At 34.3% G+C, this 19375-nt stretch overlaps 1 long non-coding RNA gene across 4 annotated transcripts in view; it reads right to left on the minus strand.

Moving 5' to 3' along the window:
- LOC125184113 (uncharacterized) overlaps positions 1-19375 on the minus strand; it is a 301133-nt gene that overhangs the window by 169332 nt on the left and 112426 nt on the right. For all 4 annotated transcript variants that reach the window (XR_010831122.1, XR_010831123.1, XR_010831125.1 and 1 more), the window contains one exon: positions 17156-17233. This is a non-coding gene — a long non-coding RNA (uncharacterized lncRNA). The remainder of the gene's footprint in view (positions 1-17155; positions 17234-19375) is intronic.

The raw sequence follows: 19375 nt of genomic DNA on the forward strand, positions 1-19375 counted from the left end.
TTAGCTGCTGCTTTGAGGAAAATTTGGAACCTCTTACAGTCATTGAATGAGTTAATGTTACAGTGATTACCCTTTGCCAGCTTCATTCTCTAAATCCACATAGAAATTTCAAGATGATCCTCACAAACGGTTACTTTAAAAAGTTAAAGCAAAATTAATACAATAACCTCTTAAATATTTATTTTTTCTTTCGACACAGCAATCTACCCCTACTTTGTACTATAGTTACACCCCATAAATAGAACCCAGAGTGCCAGAATTGTACTGCCTCAAACCACTGCCTTTGGTGCTCAAACCAAACACTCCAAGATCAGCACAGATTAATTATGAACTAATACTTTTAATCAGTCCTCTTCTAAATAAGGTACTAGTGAGTCAGTGGAAATGAGAGATCAGATCATACTGAATTAACTGTAAAGTACTGCATATTGTCTGATTTTAGCTGTATTTTCTGAGATATGCATGGCTGAAATACACTCTACATTGAAGGTATCTTATAAAGAAGGTCTATTCCCAGTCCGTTTTGTTACAGCTTTTCACTGCTGTTTCTTATTTTGCTTTTCACTAAACGACACTTTGCAGTTGAAACCTTCAAATGAGTGCGCTAAAGAACATTCTATGCAATTAGAAATACAACAGAAACTCAAAGATTTATCCAATTAATAAGGGTGAAGGAAAAGTAGTAAGTGTAAGGCTTGCAGCTACTAGGTATTCTGATGACTTGGAACTCCCTAAAAATACAACAGATAACTGTAAAGATTCAATGTAATATCTCCTAATAACTTAATATGAAGAAAAAAATGTGTAAGAAACTTCTGATATAACAAAACAAGTTTCATTTCAATTAAAATTAAACTTTGGCAAACAGCAATGTAATAAGAGAAGGAGTGTTTCAAAATCTTCCTCTTTATAAAAAAAGCCATTCAAATCTCCTTGTTACACACTTTGTACCAAGTTTGGCACATGATATCTATCCACACTTTAAAAAATATATATATGAAGACTGATAAAAAAAATCCTGCTTTTAATTTAAGTTAAATTTGGGTACAGAATGTGATCAGGCTAAAGAAAGGAAAACCATATAAAGCTTCTCAAACTCAAGGGGTTGTTTGGGGGAAAAAAGTGCAAAGAGTTACTTTAAAAATGTAAAATTTAAGTGGATCAGATTTTAAATTAAGCCTACAGAGAAAAGTTGCCTCAATTCTATGCAGAGAAGTGTCCTGCATTTGTACGGAAACACCATTTCCATTAAGGCAACTATTAATGAAGGGCACAGAACATATAAAAAAAGTGCATTTTATACTATATATATAGCACATGCATATTCCATTTAGGCCATTAATAATACAGCTACATCATTAATATAAGGAAATTTAATAATGCCTTTCCATTTAAGACCACTTTATTGTGCTATATGAAGTTAAGATAGTTTTTTTTTTTTTAAATTAACTCATTGAAGTCAGCTAGATAAATCTTAACTTATGAGGAAGCCTTCTGAAAAGTGTTTACTTAAGCTTTACATTAAGGTAAAAAAAATAAATTGAATGACAGCTTGTAATTACACTTCAGGAAAAAAGAAAACCTGTGCATAAAAACATTAATGCTAAATAATATGCTAAATCTTAAGACAACAAGGTACTGCAGAAGGATGGGATCTTATAAAAATAGCGATCAATTTCTGTAAGATTTACTGTGATAAGAAAACTCTCAGCAACAACAAATAAGTTGATGAAACCAATGTCTTTTCAATAGAGTGTCCTTTTTGTAGTCATCTGGAAGTAGGAAGAAATTGACTGATTAATTTTTCTTTCAATTTCCTTTAATTGTAACTTATCAGAAAGTGTTAGTTGTGTTTTAATCTCATGAAAGACACACAATGCAGCTATTTATATTACTAGTACCAATGAAGATTATGGGTAGAAATAGTTGCTACTAATCTCTCAAGAAGAAGGATTCTGGGCATGTGTTACTTGTCTTTTTCTGATATTTGCTGAAGTTGCTAACTGTACTGAAATGGCTTGCTTTAAACTACCTTGGTATCAGGTAGAAAATATTGCATTGAAAGCACTGGATTTCAGAAATTAAGGTCCATGAAGTCTGACAACTGTATCTAGTAAATTGGTAGAATTTATAAGAACAGAGAGGTGAAGTTGCCTCAGGGCTCTGCATTGGAACGTATCTTGTTTAAGACTTGGTTTCACATTTATGTGTGAACTAAAGAGGTGGCAAGGTCTGTAAACAACAGTGAGTTATCCAGATGGTAAAGAAGAGGCTGACCACAAATGTCGTGTTATTGTGTCAGCCAGTATAGAGATATGTGAAGGAATAAAAATAATTTTAAATGCTTGGGTAATATCCAAGTTTCATTTTGGAATATAAATTAGTACAAAATAATGCTGCCCCCCCCCCCCCTCGTTTTTAGACCCATTACCAACATTTTCTCTCAGCATGCTTATTTGGTTTAACAGATCACTGATTCTCCTGTCAAAATATTGAGAAAACTGATTATAAATTCCCCAAAATTATCATTCTACTAACTGTGAAGGAGAATTCACCACAGTCTACAGGTATTTCTGACAACATGCAAATACACTCTCTATACAGAATACTAAGAAAAAATGCTCAAAAAGTGTGGTGAAAAACTGAATCCCGCATGCTGTTGGAGACATGGATATAACACAATGCACAAAGCAACTAACAACTATGGAAATAAATCAGATTTCACAAAGAGGGACGTGATGTCACACATGGATGAAAAGGATCCCAAGATACAGAAGAAAGAGAAGAAAGAAATACGCAAACAAAAAATTGCAAACTTTCTCCTTATTCATGAACTACCCACTGTGTAGGCTGACAGCATGGTAAATCTGAATTTGTGACCATTATTAACAGTCCAAATAAGAACAAAGTAACCTCAAACATCACTTTCTTCTATTACCCTAGAAAGAGATTGAGGTAGAAAACACAGGACATATAAGGAGAAAGAAAAAAAAAAAGTACAGATCATGTAATTCATAAATAAAATTTCTATTTTATTGACATGTAAATTCATATATGATTATTCCTCCAAATAAAGGTACAATAAAAGTCAGACTGCAGAGAAGAATGGAACATTCAAGGGTTAGAAAAGTAAATTGTAAGTCTAGATCAAGGTCTAGAACTAAATTAAAACAGAGCCTTCTAGTAATACACACTATAAAACCAGAGTAGAAGTATCTCCTTACTGCACAAAATATCCACAAGATACCAGTAAGGTTAAAAAAATAGATTACTCATTCTGTGAAGAGTTTTGTATTTGGATTATATGAAAGCGCAAAACTGAGTACTTCTCCAAATCCCTACCAACACAAATGTTTCCCTCCCTCCTAATATACTTTCTGTGCTATACTTCAGTCCTTATAGGGCTTATAGTCTCAGAGTATAATTATATTTAATTAACAGCCGTTTAAGTTTTAGCTGCCTATTATTTCTAGAGCACAAATTCTACATACACCTTCAAATAAGAATTTGAGGCATAGCATTTCTAGTATGCTTTAGCAATTGCCAGGTACATCCATCTCTATTTGTGGACTTAAACATGGATCTTGCTCACAGGTTGTGCAGTATTTGTACTAATTCCTGTAGCAACATGTGGCCTTCATGAAACTACAGGTGTTATCTAAACCATAGCGGTTTTTTGTTGTTGTTGTTGTTTGTTTGTTTTCGTTTGGTTGGGGTTTTTTTTGTTTTGTTTTTAGATAGTATTCCAGGTTTCCTGAAGAGAAAGTTCTTTTAGCTTCCTGCTCTTACCACAAAAGCTGCAACAAATTTTGTTAAAAGTATAGATTATATACTTTTAAGCAGAGATAACACAAACCAAGTATTCACTAATTATCAGGAAAACAGATGTATTCTTTATATTACTTTAAGATGCATCTTAGAATGAAGTCCACAATACAGAAATATAGTCCCAATCAGTGGTACCAGCTTCTCAGGCTTACTAATGCTTTTCAGGTCTATTTTTACATTAGAGCCCATGTACCACGGTACCATGAAAAGTACCAAATTGCATCGGTGAGAGTTGGAATGGAGAAAAATTGAGGAATTCTTCTACAGATACTTAGTAACTTGCAGTAATTCAGTCTCAGTCTCATTGAAATATTCTTAGAGAATCACTGGATTCTACTTATTCACATAGTGAAATAAATCTGATGCACAAACCATACATTCAGATTTTCCATTGAGCTTTAAAACAAAAATATATTTTTTAATAACTTCTCCCTAGATTACATCGTTCATATACAATTTGAAAATCTGAAAGCTGCAACAAACTGAAGAAAGCACAACAATGCTTAGAACTCAAGAACATTTATTATAAAGTTAGAATTTTGGTTATTGCATTTGTCATATGTAAGAATTTCCTACAAGACAAAGTAAGTTTGTCTGAAATTGCTGAAAACTTAAAATCCTTTTATTGGAAAAAAAAACTTACAAAAAGAAAGCACTCCAGATGGTCTAGAGTTTACATTCATCTGCCAACATATGATATCAAATTTTAACATTTTCTAGTCAGAAACAATGCTTCAAAGAAAGCATTACTGTATCTTTACTTACACCAGTGATTTGGTGATGAAAAAGGTATACAAACATCCTGCAGAAATCTATGCAGCACAGTTGTCAATGAAGACATATATGAAACAGGAGGAAAATTATCATTGGACATAACTCCCAAATGAAACACAGATGTTATTATGCTCTCTGAATTGTGAAGCTACTTAGGAATGAAGATATTGTGGAAGCATTTAATCTTCTTTCCATCAAATAAATGACTTCAGAGCAAAATGAAAATAATTTGCTTGCATTTTTGCAGGCTCCTGTGCTGTCCCATTTAGAATCATAGAATCTATTTAAAAACAAACAAACAAGCAAGCTACACACAATTTCTCACCAAGTAAATATCAAGAGTCTCCAATAAGAACTTAGCTTATTCAGTGTACCATCCTACTTCAGCAGATGGATACACAAAACAAAGCCAGAGGGTAAGGTAAGAGAAAAGATCCATATATGTCCCAATAGCAGTACATGGTAATTAGGACTAAATCAGAACTCTTACACTTTATAGTTTAACATCCTCTAACAGAAATCCTTTAAAGTAGCCTCTTATAAAGCTTCTCCTGCATTAGAATAACATAAGCAAAACTTCTGGGTTGCTCCAGTCAGTGATTGGTAAAAATATTGACTAGAACAGGAAGAATTGCCAACAACCATTTTCAATCATGCAGGAAGAAGTAGATTAGTCAGAAGGAACTAATACATCATCAAATTATAAATTTCTTTTTGTAACACCAGCTTAGTATCATAGTGAAAAAAACTGATCTGTGTACCCTGGAACATAAAAATCCCATCAGTTTCTCTGCTGCAAATCTTTAGGTAGAACCTAAGATTAGGAAGTTTGGACTTCGAAGAAGGTACATTCAACTTGAGAAATCCAATTATGCTTAGTGAGGAATTGATCTTGAATGCCATTCTACAGCTTATATTCCAAGAGTTTACTGAAATTTAATAAATCCTATTATTAATGTAAATTAAATATAATCAAGTTTTGATAGGACAAAGTATCCATCCATAAAGACTGAAAAACAAACAGCTGCAGCTCATTCACAGGACATAATACATTTGCTGACAGTCTTCCTTTATTTTCTGTTCTACACTCACTTTTTAAATGTTGCAGACTGATCATGCTTTATATCTAAAGAAATTTCAATTGTAACTAAGTGCAGTGTGCACATCTTTAATGCTTGTAAAAGTAAAAAGTTGAAACAGAAGTGGTGGAGTGGTGTTCTATATAAAAAAAGAAAGCTACAACATAGCTAAAATGCACAGCATTTATGGGAAAGAGCAAAGGTTTTCTGTGTAAGAGCATCTCAATTCAAAACAAAATACTATAATTAGATTTAAAATACAGTAGGAAATCAGAACATTGATAAATGAGTACTCATATCTAATATAATTTTGAAGGATCTCAGAAAACAAGCTTTTTTTTTTTTTCCCTTCACTATTTAAGAAACAAGATAAAAACAAAAAATAGCTACTAAAGTACCCATTTCAGTAACATAGCAGCAAGGTAATAAATCTCCCATAATGCCATGTTTTAGCACGGAATAATTGTTAGTAAATCAAAGGAAAACACAAGCAACCAGGTACCATGCTCCAGGTTATGGCAATTGAAGTAAACTCACAATGGCCTGACTTTGACAAGGAACTATAACTAAGTTGAAGTGACACTCCAGAAGTGACATGTCAAGAATTACAGGAACTGGGTTAGAGAGAGTTTCTCACTTGCCACTGATAGGTGCACATTTGAGACGCTGGAAATACTTGTATGTTTGTCTGGCATTTGCCAGTCACTAGGAGTTCTTGTGGACTATCACTCTTATCCACGGAAAGATCTTGCCCAAGCTAAATATCAACAAGAAATTATTCCAAGTAGTTTCCTAGTTACGGGTAGGAGATCCAGAATACCACATTTGCATAAGTTACATAAGAATTTGCAGTACTTACTGGAACTACAGATAAAAATTTAAGACAGACTAAAGCTTAACTTTTTCTTCCTCACCTCTTTCCATCCAAGAAGCAAGACTTCATGAGTCGGGTTCATGACTTATATATTTCTGAAGCCAGAGTTCAGATTTTTTTCATACATATGCAGAATAGATGTTTAAATAAGAAGCAAAAGGCACTTATAGCCCCGAATATGTCTAAATAAAACTCAAGGTTCTATACACACTGTTTTCTTATCCAGCACTTATTGTTTCAGTCCATAGGTGCTTAGTGTTTTATTTTGTTTTTAAAGCAATATTCAGAATAACTATGTAATTCATATTACACTATGCCACCGTTCCCCTTTCTTCAGGAGTTCTGTCCTTTAATAAAGTCAAATTACTCTCCAATGAATGAATTATTAAATAAAAATCTCTGCAAACCAGTATAAGAAAACTAAATATTAGGAGCATTTCACTTTAATTTTCTTGGCTCCGTGTGATTTTTAATTTTAACTAAATAATCACTATATTCAAATGAACGCTTTCACAAATAAGGGACATTGCAAAGTCTTCAAAAAAGGTTTGCCATGAAATCAGTAATAAAGGGGACTTAGGCTAAGAGCAACACAGTCTACCTCTGTCAAAAAGAGCATAGTGCCTTTTATTAAAGGTTGTGCACAAGTATTGTTTTTCAGTGACAAATTGCTCAGAACATAACTTTTTCTTTTTCAAGGGTAAGAAAACAAAATTGTTTCCTCTTTCCATTTTCTTGGAAGAACCTCACCATTCTCACTGTTCCCTCACTTCATACTATGATGTGGATTAATCCCTTTTATTGAGAATTGATAAATGATCACAACAGCATAATCCATAACACACTCAACAAGAAAAGGAAGTGTCTGAGTGTAAGAAATACACAATATGTATTTTAATGGGCTATAAGCACAGAATTTCTCCACTGCTAGTCAAGCAGATACTTGTATTTCTAATCATACGTTGTTTGAGTGAACCCTTCAGAGCAGACATTTTTCAGTTACTTGTATTTAAATTACTACCATATTCAAATACTTCAATATCTCATTTGTTTAATATAGCCAAAATATATGACTCCTGCCTCTGATCTGTTGTAAACCTTTTCTCAGAGTAAGAAACAAAGCCCTGATCCTTATCTTAAAAGGAAAACCAGATTAGTGAATCACAATATTGTTGAAAGCCGGCCCATAGCATTATTTATATCATGAGGAAATCTGGTTTCATGTTTCTGATCAGAAACACAATCAAGCACAGAGCCATCTAAGACTTTGCAAGGCACAAAACGTGATGAACTGTCTAGAAAAACAAAATTCCATGTCTTCAGTTTTACAGAGTACTCTTCAGAGTCCACGTGAAAGTACTTTCCTGGTTATTACCCACATTTCTGGACCCCTTTCCTAAAGCTTTTCTGTACTTTCATTTTATATGCAGTACTGGATGATATATCAAATCCTTAAAGAGCACGCATACCTTTTTTTTCGTCCTCTCCCACCACCCACCTACCCTTTTCAAAGGCGCTGTGCCCACCATTCTGGAAATTCTGGCTCTATTACATTTCAAATCCTTTCTTTTACGAAGCCATAGCAGTCTTCAGAAGTTACAGCTTTGCCCCACAATTTTTCAGAAAATTTCCAATGATCAAGCATGATGGAGCCTTGGTCAGCTTTGAGGCTGACATTTTGCATATTGAAACATTCAGTAATGCTTTTTACACTGCTTCACAAGCTCAGTCTAAACAACTTACATGCAATAATTACAAGGAAGTATTTACAAAAAAAATATGCACTTTAGTATATGATCTGAATTGCAATAGTTCATTCAGAGCCACCAGGCTACAGAAATTCTAAGAAATATATACTATGATACAGTAGCAGCATTACTTAGAATTGATGGTACAGCAACAACATTCATTTCTCATACAGTACTCTAGGCAGTACTCTCCCACCTGGCATATTAGGAATATCTTGAAGTCCTAGGGTTCTAGAGTTCAAGTTTAGCCACTTCATAAGTTAATTTAAAATAACTTTTCAGAAGGCATTTCATCCCAGTCTTTCAAGGCAAAAATCCTCAAAACTAGCAGTAGAATTCAGAGTTCACTATGACCAGGTAAATGTCATGTGTTTGGAGGAAATGAATTTGTCTCAGCTAAGTATTGAGCAGGTGAGAAGGCTAACTTCATTCAGCTTTAATAGAAAAAATATTTGCACTTTCCCTTTAAAAATCCATATTGGGAATCACATTGCAATTCATATTGACATTTATTAATATTTTCCAACCTGTAAGATCAATAATTTAAAAACTATATTTTGCTAATATAAGTGTTTCCCGTAAAAACATCAAGAGCATTTAAATACATCTGAGATGACCTTCACACAATAGGCAGGCTTTACTGAAGACAATGTTTTATAGCCATTTATAGAACACTAAAGTTGTCACCACCCTCTGTGAATTATTCATCATTTTTGCTTAAGTGTGTGCAAGGTAAACACTTAAGAAGTCATTTAATTTATTATTCCAATGGAACCAAAAATCCTTCATCTTTCAGACTTCATTTTCCTTTTTAGATTCATCGGTCATAGTTAACAAGAATTTACACAAATGAGATATTTCATAAATAATACTGCATTTGCCAGGTTTCACAGATTTGTTCTTCCACTGTTAATAATGACTATGCTGCTAAGATCCAGTTAGTTAGATCCACTGTGAATCAATACTGCACTTTACTGCTTTGTGCAAGTGTATTTAAGTATATACATGTGTATAATTTGAGCAGCCCTACCAAAGGACTACCAAAGTAGTAGTCTGCCATACGAGATTAACCCAATGTTAAAGTTAAGTTACGTAAGTATTTTAAAATAGGGACCTACAAGTTTGCACAAATTGCAGTTCATGAAAGAGTTTCAGGTGCCAGACTAAGTTGTTGTGTATGCTTTTTTCTTCTTCTTTTTTTTTTTTTTTTTTTAAGTAACCTGCAACTGGAAAGCTTCTAGGAGAATATTCTATAGCCATCAATTTGTACAAAGGTGAATAAACTAGGCAAGTTACGCCAAGGAATTCTTCTTGTTTAATGCTCTATTTATGACATTGACTAATTTCTTTTAAAAGAAACTTGATTCTCTACCTTGTCTGCTCTGCAAAACTGCAGTATCAATGCTACCTCTAAGCAAAAAGTAGATTAGACCAAGAGAAGTTGCTTAATAGCCTAATCTACTGAGCCCAATACACAAATGAGCTCATTTAGAAATACCTGACGTTTAAGTTCCACTGCACCTATTGACTTCATTACCAAAGAAGGCTGATCATGACACAATCACTGTAATCAGAGATGCTTTCCCTTTCCACATTTCTACTTCCCTTCAAGACTAACCTGATATATTCAAATCAAATGGGAATGTAAGTAGTATTTGTCTGAAACATTTTTGGAGTATAAAACCTGATCATCAGCAGGGAGCTCTCAAGAAATACATATCACAATACCCAAGAAATATGAAACTTCAGGGACTGCATTATAGACTCCTGTAAAACAAAATCTAAGTCACAAGATTCTCTACACTTGCAGAGTTGGTCCTTACAACTTATAAACTACCTGGCCTTATCCTGTAGCAGATGCAAAAATCATGGAGGTTTTAAAAAATGATGAAACATGATGGACATCATATATGAACACATATTTAAAGGGACTGCTTCATTGCAATAAGCACCATAACTGAGTTTCATGTAGTGGTTGTTATTATAGATTCCATAATAGAATTTCTCTAGACAAATCTCAGACAACTCTGAAACAAGAATGGAAAGGAACAGGGAGAAGTAGTGAGACTGTCAATTTAAAACGCCCTAATTTGAACCAATTTTAGGAAACCGTTAAATAGAAAAAAAAAAAGAAAGAAAAGCTCAGGAGTAAGGTCACTCTTTCGACCCAGAAAGATGTTATCTGTGGAAAAGTAGCAGAGCTAAGAAATTGGACATACTTACTGTACTTATGCTGCATTTGTAGGTAAACACAATATCGTATATCCAGCTATGTCTTTTTAAAGGCTTTTATCCTAAAAACAAACTGTATCTATTCTTTGTAAAAAAGCATTTTCATTGCAGCAGTCACTATGCTTAGAATTGTTTGATGACTTGAATTCCGTACCTACTTGCAAGAATTAAGTTACTAAGTAGAAAGGCTGATTTTAGGGGTCACAGCCTGAAGGTCTGAGAAATGACTCTCTGCAAGTCAAAAGCATTTGATTCACTGAGTTTTGCCATGAAATTTGAATTTTGAATGGATTTGCTAATGAAGATTATTAAATTATTTACCTATCAAAAGTTGTTACCGTCTCTCTTCCATCTTAAAGTCTTCGTGACATTTTTCACAGAGCATGATACTTTAAAGAGAAAAATTTCAAAGCCATCTTTTTTTTTTTTTTAATTTTGCCTAGACTAACAAAACCTCACGGCTAAAGAATGGTGTCTGTGTAGAAGTGGCTATATTGCAACTCTCATCCAAAAGGAAAATTCAAAATAAGTTTACTGTTCTTCAAAAATAGATTACCTGTACAATACTTGGATATGTAACACAAGATGTCTACATCAGTAATATAGGACCATTTTTCTTCCCCTCGACAATGATATTACAGCACATATAGTCCTATGCTATAAATCTCACATGAACAGAAATTGTCCTCTGTCAACTTTCAAACCTGCACAGATTACCAAATACTTCCAATATATCTGGAGAGCCTAAGCAAGTTATTTTCAGTTATTAGTATCACAAAAGACAACTTCACAAACTAGTTATGTCCTCAGCTAAATCAAGCATGGGAAATTACCTAAAAAAGCTTAGGTGACCAAGTCCAGAAAGTAAAAACATGTTTTCAATTTAAAATAGAATCCTCTTCAGCTAAGAAATAAAGTTTTGTTTTTGTTTTTGTTTTTCCTTCCTCTTGTGTTTCTAGATCATGCTGAATTATCAGTCTGCTGACACCCAGAACTCAGTGCTGCCAATTCTTATCACTAACTTGCTACTTTGGGCTGAATTACATGAACTAGTAATACTATTCTAATGTACTCTGTTGCCAAAAGAATTCGTCCAGTTTCCAAAACAAATGAGGTCATATCAAGTGGTTTATTTTTTTGTTAAAGTACCTGTTGCAAAAATCTAACTAAATTCTTTTTAAAGCTATTTTTCCTGTAACTAAATATCTGAAGATGGTTTAGCTTATTTGACTGAAAAATGTGCAGCTTACAGTTTAAAAAAGCATCCTTAAACATCCAAAACCCACTCCTCTTCTTCCCCTGTAATTTAAATTTGCCTCTCCCACTGCTAATATGAGCATTTTAGCCCACTTACTCCAGACCTATTCCAGCAGTATCACATTATTAATATATTAGTAGTATATTGTGACTCAGAATGCTCAGTATTTCAGCATTTTGCAGAGATGTGGTCTGAAAGAACTAAATAGCTAGGCAGAACTTCTTTTTTCTATGACAGGATAGGATACTACACATTGTATTTGTCCTTCTTCTATCTTGCTGCCTCTGAAGTAACGAAATCAGAACCCTGATCAACTGTTTTTGACAGACCATGGACCATCATTCACACTTTCTCTCATTGTTCATCAAAAATCTTTCTTGAGCAAAAAGACATCTATAAGCACACACTCACGTAGGCAGCACATATAGAAAAAGCTTTGTCGGCCAGAATGTTATTCCCTTTGGCCAACAATTAATCAATTGACTTAAAGGGTTGCCACAGAGTTATGTCACTAAGAAGAAAGATAGTAACAGTTCTAATTACATGGGGAACATGCCAAGAAACCTTTGTAGCCACAAATACCTTCCTTTTGTCTTGATTGAGAACTTTACCTGATTTATTCTAAGGGCAAAACCAGTATGCTAGGAAAAATGCTGATATTAAGAATTAATAAGGGGCAAAGAGAAATGAAATGGTGATTGAAGCTTAGCAAACAATTCATGAACCAGATTCGGCCACATTTTAAGTGTCCATGATTTTCTAATATATTCTCATTCAATGATAATATTATTTCAATGTTTCAGTATTAAAAACAAGAATAACCACTGATTAGAAATTCATACAATGCAGTTTATTGCAAATGGTCAGATAAGCTTCAAAATATTTCTCAAGTGTTCTCAAATCAAATTAGGGTACAAGCATTCCGAGTCCCAAATACTTGCAAGTGATCTGCATTAATGTCACTTGCACACAACCTTGAACCTCCCCCCCTCCCCCCCCCCCCCCACCCCTCAAAGCTAGCGAAGTATAACTTGGGGAAAAAAAATTAGATTGGTAGACAAAACAGGTAAAGGACAAATTTATGCTGATGCTTGGAAATGATGATTTTATGCTCTTCTCCTAAAAGCAAGGATGTGTATTGCTGGGAACTCATTGACTGAATTTGCACTCTCGACCTGATTTTGGGCAAAACCTCCATATTCAACATTAGCAAGTCAGTCTAGAGACAGACCAAGAAACATAAACAGCTAACGTACCCTCACATGAAAACATTTGCTGTTTTCTCTTTCTGTTTCTCAGAACAGGTGGCTTGTTACATCACTGAGAAATTCACATATATCTAATTTACTCAAAAAATACCTTTCTCACATAAGAAAATACTTCCAAAAGAGTGATGACTTGGCATGGCATAGTATCATACATTTTATAGGAGACATTGAAATCGGTTCTTCCATTCATTTGCAAGGCAAGAACCTATCACTGAGGACTGCACAGCAAGTCAATCCTTACAAACACACTTCTGGAAAATGGTGTAGAGTTTGTGACTGAGCAGACTGAGGAAAACAAAGCCAACAGACTCTACTCCAAGGCATTTTTCTTAGTGCTATCGCATTCAAGGTGTTTCAATTGTTAGCCTTCTGTGAAAAAGGTTTTCATTAACCATTTTGTTGAGTTGTCTTCCTGACACTTGCTTTGTTATGCTCTCTATTCCTTAGAGTTCTATCTCAATAACCCTGAAGCCTTGAGACCTGCACCTAATCCCAGACTGCACACATGGGAGCTGCAAAAACACTATTTTAGCAAGAACAGCTGTCACTGACTCACTAAATTTAAGAGCTTGTGATTTTTTTTTCTCCCTATGTTTCAGAGGATATACAGAGAGACATTAAAAAAAGACAACTCTACCTATGCATTTAGCAATGTCAAAAGACAGCAGGTGGGTAGTCATTTTGATAAATACGTAATTAATCACATGGAGGAGTTAATGAGTTCAAGGAACAGAGTACTTGAAAGCTACTGCGCTTCATACAATGCATAAGAAACTGAAAGAAAGCCCATGGATGTTCAAACTGATGCATTTGTATGAAGTTCTATGCTACTTATCTTTTACCTCTAAGATCATGAAGTCAGACAGCAAATATAATTTTAATTTATTGCAACTCTTATTGTCATTTAGGTAATATATGTAAATTCTTGCTGAGAAGCTTAAAATTATCAAAGCTGGGAAGACATTTACAGAGGATTTATAATTATCTTTTTAGTTATGAAGCATTGTTTTAGAGAAAGCTAGGGTCTGTTTTAAAGAATTTGTGAACAGCTAAATTAAAAGAAGCAATTCAGTCTGACTATCTTAAACTTAGGGTGTCATGATTTACCCAACAGTTCCTGCCACTTACCCTCCCTTTTTTCATTCTCTTTTAAATACAGGAAACTTTGATAAAGACATGCACTGTGAAAGTGATGACTTCCAGGAACATTGCTATTGCATCCCTACTTTCCTATTATGTCAAAAAAAAAAAAAAAAAGCTATTACTTACCTTTAGTCAGTTTTGAACATGGATATATAGTAAGCCTGTAGATATTTTATGCACATTGAAATCAAGCCACTTAATTTTCACACTGCTAATAGAAGATAGAGATTCGATTTTTTTCCCCCATGTCATACACACACACTTCAAAAACATGAAAGCTCTGAAAGCTCTGAAATTTAAAAACATACACTTATTATACACTTTTATATACAACAACAAAAATCAAGAAATGAAATTTCATTTCATGCCTGAAGTTCTTCTAAGAACACCCAAAGCCATGAATCTCTGAAATGTCAGTCATCTGGGAAACCTGCCATAAGTTTTTAACAAAAGAGACCATCATTTGAGTGACACTCGTTGATTTAGTGTCTGATTTCAGAAGACCCTCCACATAAATCATAACCTAAGAAGATGAATTCAGTAGGTATTTTATAACACAACAACAAATGTTGTAAATTACTATATGAAGTGAATCTACCTTGCTTAAAGTTTTAGAAAGCATTAGAATTCAGTGTTCATACCAGAACTTTTTCCTTATACAGGCAGACAAATGAGAGACTATGCTTTATGGTACTGGTCAAGGTCAATATGTCTTAAATTCCATATTGCACTTCCGCTACCCTAAGTTTTAAATGAGAAGAGCTAGGACATCACTAACTATAAGAAAGCAGCTACCAGGGTGTTGTTCCTCATTCTGATAAGAAGTGGTCTAATTGCCAGAATATTCCATAGCAAAGACATCAGCACTTAAAGTAAGGTTTTAAGCCTTTCTCCATGTAATGCTGTGCACATCTAAAAAAAAAAAAAAGGGCAAAAAAAACCTACCCCCCCCCCCCGACTTCTCATTTTACCTAACCTGCACCTGGTGCTGAGAGCAATTCAGCCTACAATCTGTCTTCATTGTCTGTAACCTACACTGGACATACAAGGAACAATTAACTACCTTCTCTTTTGTGATATGCCAAATTGTTTGGGTATTCATTCAAGTATTCATTCTATTATCAAATAAAGAACTATTATCAACCATTGACCTACTTTTCCTTCAGTCACTGTCTTAAACTAATCAGATACATATTATTAATGAAAAAGAAACATACAAATATAAAAAGTTGTAGTTTTCTTCTGTTCTGAATAAAAAAAGATGTAGCTACCACTATTTTTTTTTAATATTTACTACCACCCGCATGCTCAATTTATTGCAGCAAATCTACAATAAGCTAGGCAACAATGCAAAAATAGGTATTTGACCTGTTCTGTCAGAGTAACTTTCCCGTGAGTACTTAAAAAAAAAAAAAAAAAAAAAGAGGTGCAGCTTTCAAAATTTGAGTTTTGCTATCATCACATGCAATGCAAAAGGAAATTTTATTCCTGTTCTTTTAAGTAAGTATTTGAGTGTACCTATGCCTTTTCTGAGTACTATTTACACCAGCTACAGCCATATTCAAAAACCAATAAAAACAATAATCCATATGAAGACTCTCCCAAGGGATGTACTTAAGTTCTTCTTTCCCTCCATGAAATTATGACTACTTAAATCTCATCTTTAGCTGTGCTTTCCATATTCATAGAAATACATTACTCAGAACAGCAATTGGTTAGCCATAAGGGTAAACCATTCAAACAAAATAGTCTTAATGTGTTAGCATATCTTTCCTCATGTGCGTGCATGGTGATGAGACCACCACCTCTCCCAGCCATCTCACCAAGAACTAGGGGCTCCCCACAGCGTTTTTAGAAGATAGAAACACAGAAGAGGATTCAATTGTCGGTCTCTGAAGAAGCATGCTCTTCAGATATTGACTGTAAGGATTCATCTAGCAACAACACGTAGCCACAGCTGTACTAAATACTGTCCTACTAAATATCACGTACATGCAAGTTTAGCAACAGCTCTTCACTGCTTCTATTTAATGATGCAAAATTCCTCCCCTTCCCCCCCCCCCCTTTTTTTTACTGTAGTGTCATGCTATGATGAGTGCATGTTCCCTTATGTCAAGTGAGAAGATACTGACAAATCCAGATGTCAGGTTAATCTCTCTGTATCAGAGTAAATATTGGTTTCCATGGCACCGCTATGTGCTGGAGCGCTCTCTGGTTTTAAATACTCAAGGGACTTTATACACCATCTTCAGCATCAAGGGAAGATTGCTACCAATAATTGACTGTCATAAAAAAAATGCAGTGATAACCACTGACAATCAAAGTATTAAAATAAATTGTGATCTTTGTTTATCTTTAATTGAAATCGTTTTGAAAGTCACTACTTTACCTTAATTAACCTTCCTATTTTAATCAAACTAACATGCAAAAAGTTTTATTCAAGAATAGAGAAAGATATATAGTCCCTCCTGAGGAGATTAGGAAGAATGTATTTCTTTTAAATCCATGTTAAGTGTCATCAACACAGTGCAAAGTGTACTTTCAAAACTCTTTGGGGAATATTAACATCCCTCCAGCTGTAAATAATGTCACAATTTTAACTTTGAGTTGAATACTGAAAGTTAGTAAGTCTGTACATATTAAAGAGTGGAAAAAATATCAGAGTCAATATGTCATTAATTCACTGGTTTAATTCTAAACATACTCTTCTTTCAGACAATTTAGAACATGCATCTTTCCACAGACACTCTCTGCACCGCAAAAAACTATTTGAGTGTTACAGTTATTACATCAATCTAAGCACCTGAGTTTGCAAGCTTTGTTTTCATCATTCAAAGGCCAGGCTTAAGCTTTTCTGTCTTTCTTTAAGTCAGTAATATGAAAATGTAGGTTTACAGTTCATTAGATACAGCCAATGATGCCTTTCCAAGCAGTAACAGAAACAGACTTACCTTGAATCCAGGCAGTACTGCAAGAAGTATGGCATTTCTGTCCTTTACTTGAAATTTCATCATAAGTCCAGTAACACACTGCAAAGATGAAAGATGGGAACAATACTGATGTTATATGTTGGATTAAATGAAATTATATAGTTACATTTTATGCAAATGTCTTAAACATATATCAAACACTACCAAATTCAGCCAAGGTCAAAAGTCTAATTCCTTACGGAAGCAAAGCAGAACTAATCCTCTAAAAAGTGACTCAATAGTTTTTCTGTCTCCTTTGGTGGTAGTCCCCAGCACAATAAGTCACCTAGAAAACCTTCAGATTAAGCAGAGCAACAGGCAATTTTATTTAAGAAAGCAGGTAGCAAAAACAAAAAAACAAAACAAAAAAAAAAACACATAACATTCCAATTCTAGTAAGTGTTGGAATAGAGGAATAATTGTCTGCCATTTATACTGTTCAGTATATTTATGTATTACTACGTTGTTAAGCTGAATTATTATTAGCTCAGAAAAATCTATATTACCAAAACATTGCAAGAGAACCATTTTGACTATTCAACTATTTTACGCTCAAATATATCACTTCTTAAGTTCTAGATACTTCAATGCCAACTCTCAAATTTTTGCAGATCCCAAATGTGTATCTGCACACCTCATTCAACTGAAGTGATTCAAAAAGAATTTATTTATCAAAAAATTCTTCTCATACATGTGCAAACCACCAAAAGATGACATAGTTCCATTTTCCAATTAAACTTCCCAGGAATAAAGACCCTGTTAGCAAGCAACCATCATAAAAGGTAAGTGTAAAGAAGAGTTGTGCATCAGCTCTTTGCTAAAGGAAAGAAATTTTCTAGAAAGTTCTGTTTGCTGCCTTTCTCTTTATTTTCTAAACGCCTCTACTTTAGCTAAAGCTTCACCTTTCAAGAGGCCTAGAAAAGCCTTGAAGAGAAAAAAGTATATATATAATAATAATAATAATTAAAAAAATAACCACCCTGAAAAGCTATAGAAGCACCCATTCTTCCTGTAGAGCTCCAGGTTATTTGGAACCATTAATCTATCCACAAAATACATTCAAATCTATAAACACTTCTGTTTTTTGCCATTAATATTAGGGAACAAGCATATGGCCACATACTTGTGACATTTCAGATACATACACCTCAAAATACTGATACGGAAGGAAGCAGACTGACACACAAGTTCTGTCTTATAATATGCTTATAAACTAGAAAGACACAAATATGTAGATATATATACACACAGAGATACGTAGCAGCTGAAAAGTAAAATATCAGGAAAAAAAAAAAAACTTGCCCTCTACTTACACAGATAGTTTTTCCCTCTTTCATCCTAACTTTTGAATGTTTTATCAACACCCCAGTTTTTTGTTTTTTTTTCCAAAATGTTTATTCTTTAGGATCCAACCTACTTCATTAGTATCATCAGTAATTCTTTTGATTTCTCAGACCCACCTTATGGCTCTTTTCCTGTAACTTAGAACTTCTTTGCTATTACCAGCAATTTATTTGAAACCAAACAAACATAAGTACCATCTTTCTCACTGATTCACCTTCCACAAAGGCATTCAAAGATCTACTTAAATTAGGTGCCTGGCCTGCTAGTTACCCTGTCCAACTGGCCCTTGGAACTCAAAGCACCTGTGCTGGATACACTGAGGGGAGGGTAGAAAAAAACAGATTGGCCTTAGGCCCTACACTTAAAGTCTTTCAGACAGTGAATTTCAGTATGCCATCTTTCCTTCTCTCAGTAAAAATAATTCCCATTATTACTCTACAGACAAAATGAGCACTGCAGCTACTGCTCCTTTTTGGTTTTGTCCCACTCAGACTTCACTCTTCCCATACAAGATATGCTATGTCATCCTCACGCCACCCCTCATATAACTTCATAGGGGCTGTATGTAATCCCAGTCCTCTCTAGTATCATATTAAGAACATCTCTGGCTACCTTCATGCCCTGTGGCCTCTCTGTTCCACTGTGGCCTCTTTTGCCTCAAAGAGGTTTTTACATAATTTATTTATATTTCTTATTAGTTTTTCCTTACATTTTTTCCCATCAAGATTCCCTTTTCCTGTTTTGAGAAAACAGGTTAAAACAGTTTAAACTGTATGTGGAGAACAGGCAGAAAGGAGTTTTGGGTGCTTGCCCTACAGGCAACAACTGAGGATGAGTAGGTGGTACCTGATGGCTCTG

This window comes from Anser cygnoides, chromosome 4 (assembly GCF_040182565.1).
Source record: "Anser cygnoides isolate HZ-2024a breed goose chromosome 4, Taihu_goose_T2T_genome, whole genome shotgun sequence".
NCBI lineage: Eukaryota > Metazoa > Chordata > Aves > Anseriformes > Anatidae > Anser > Anser cygnoides.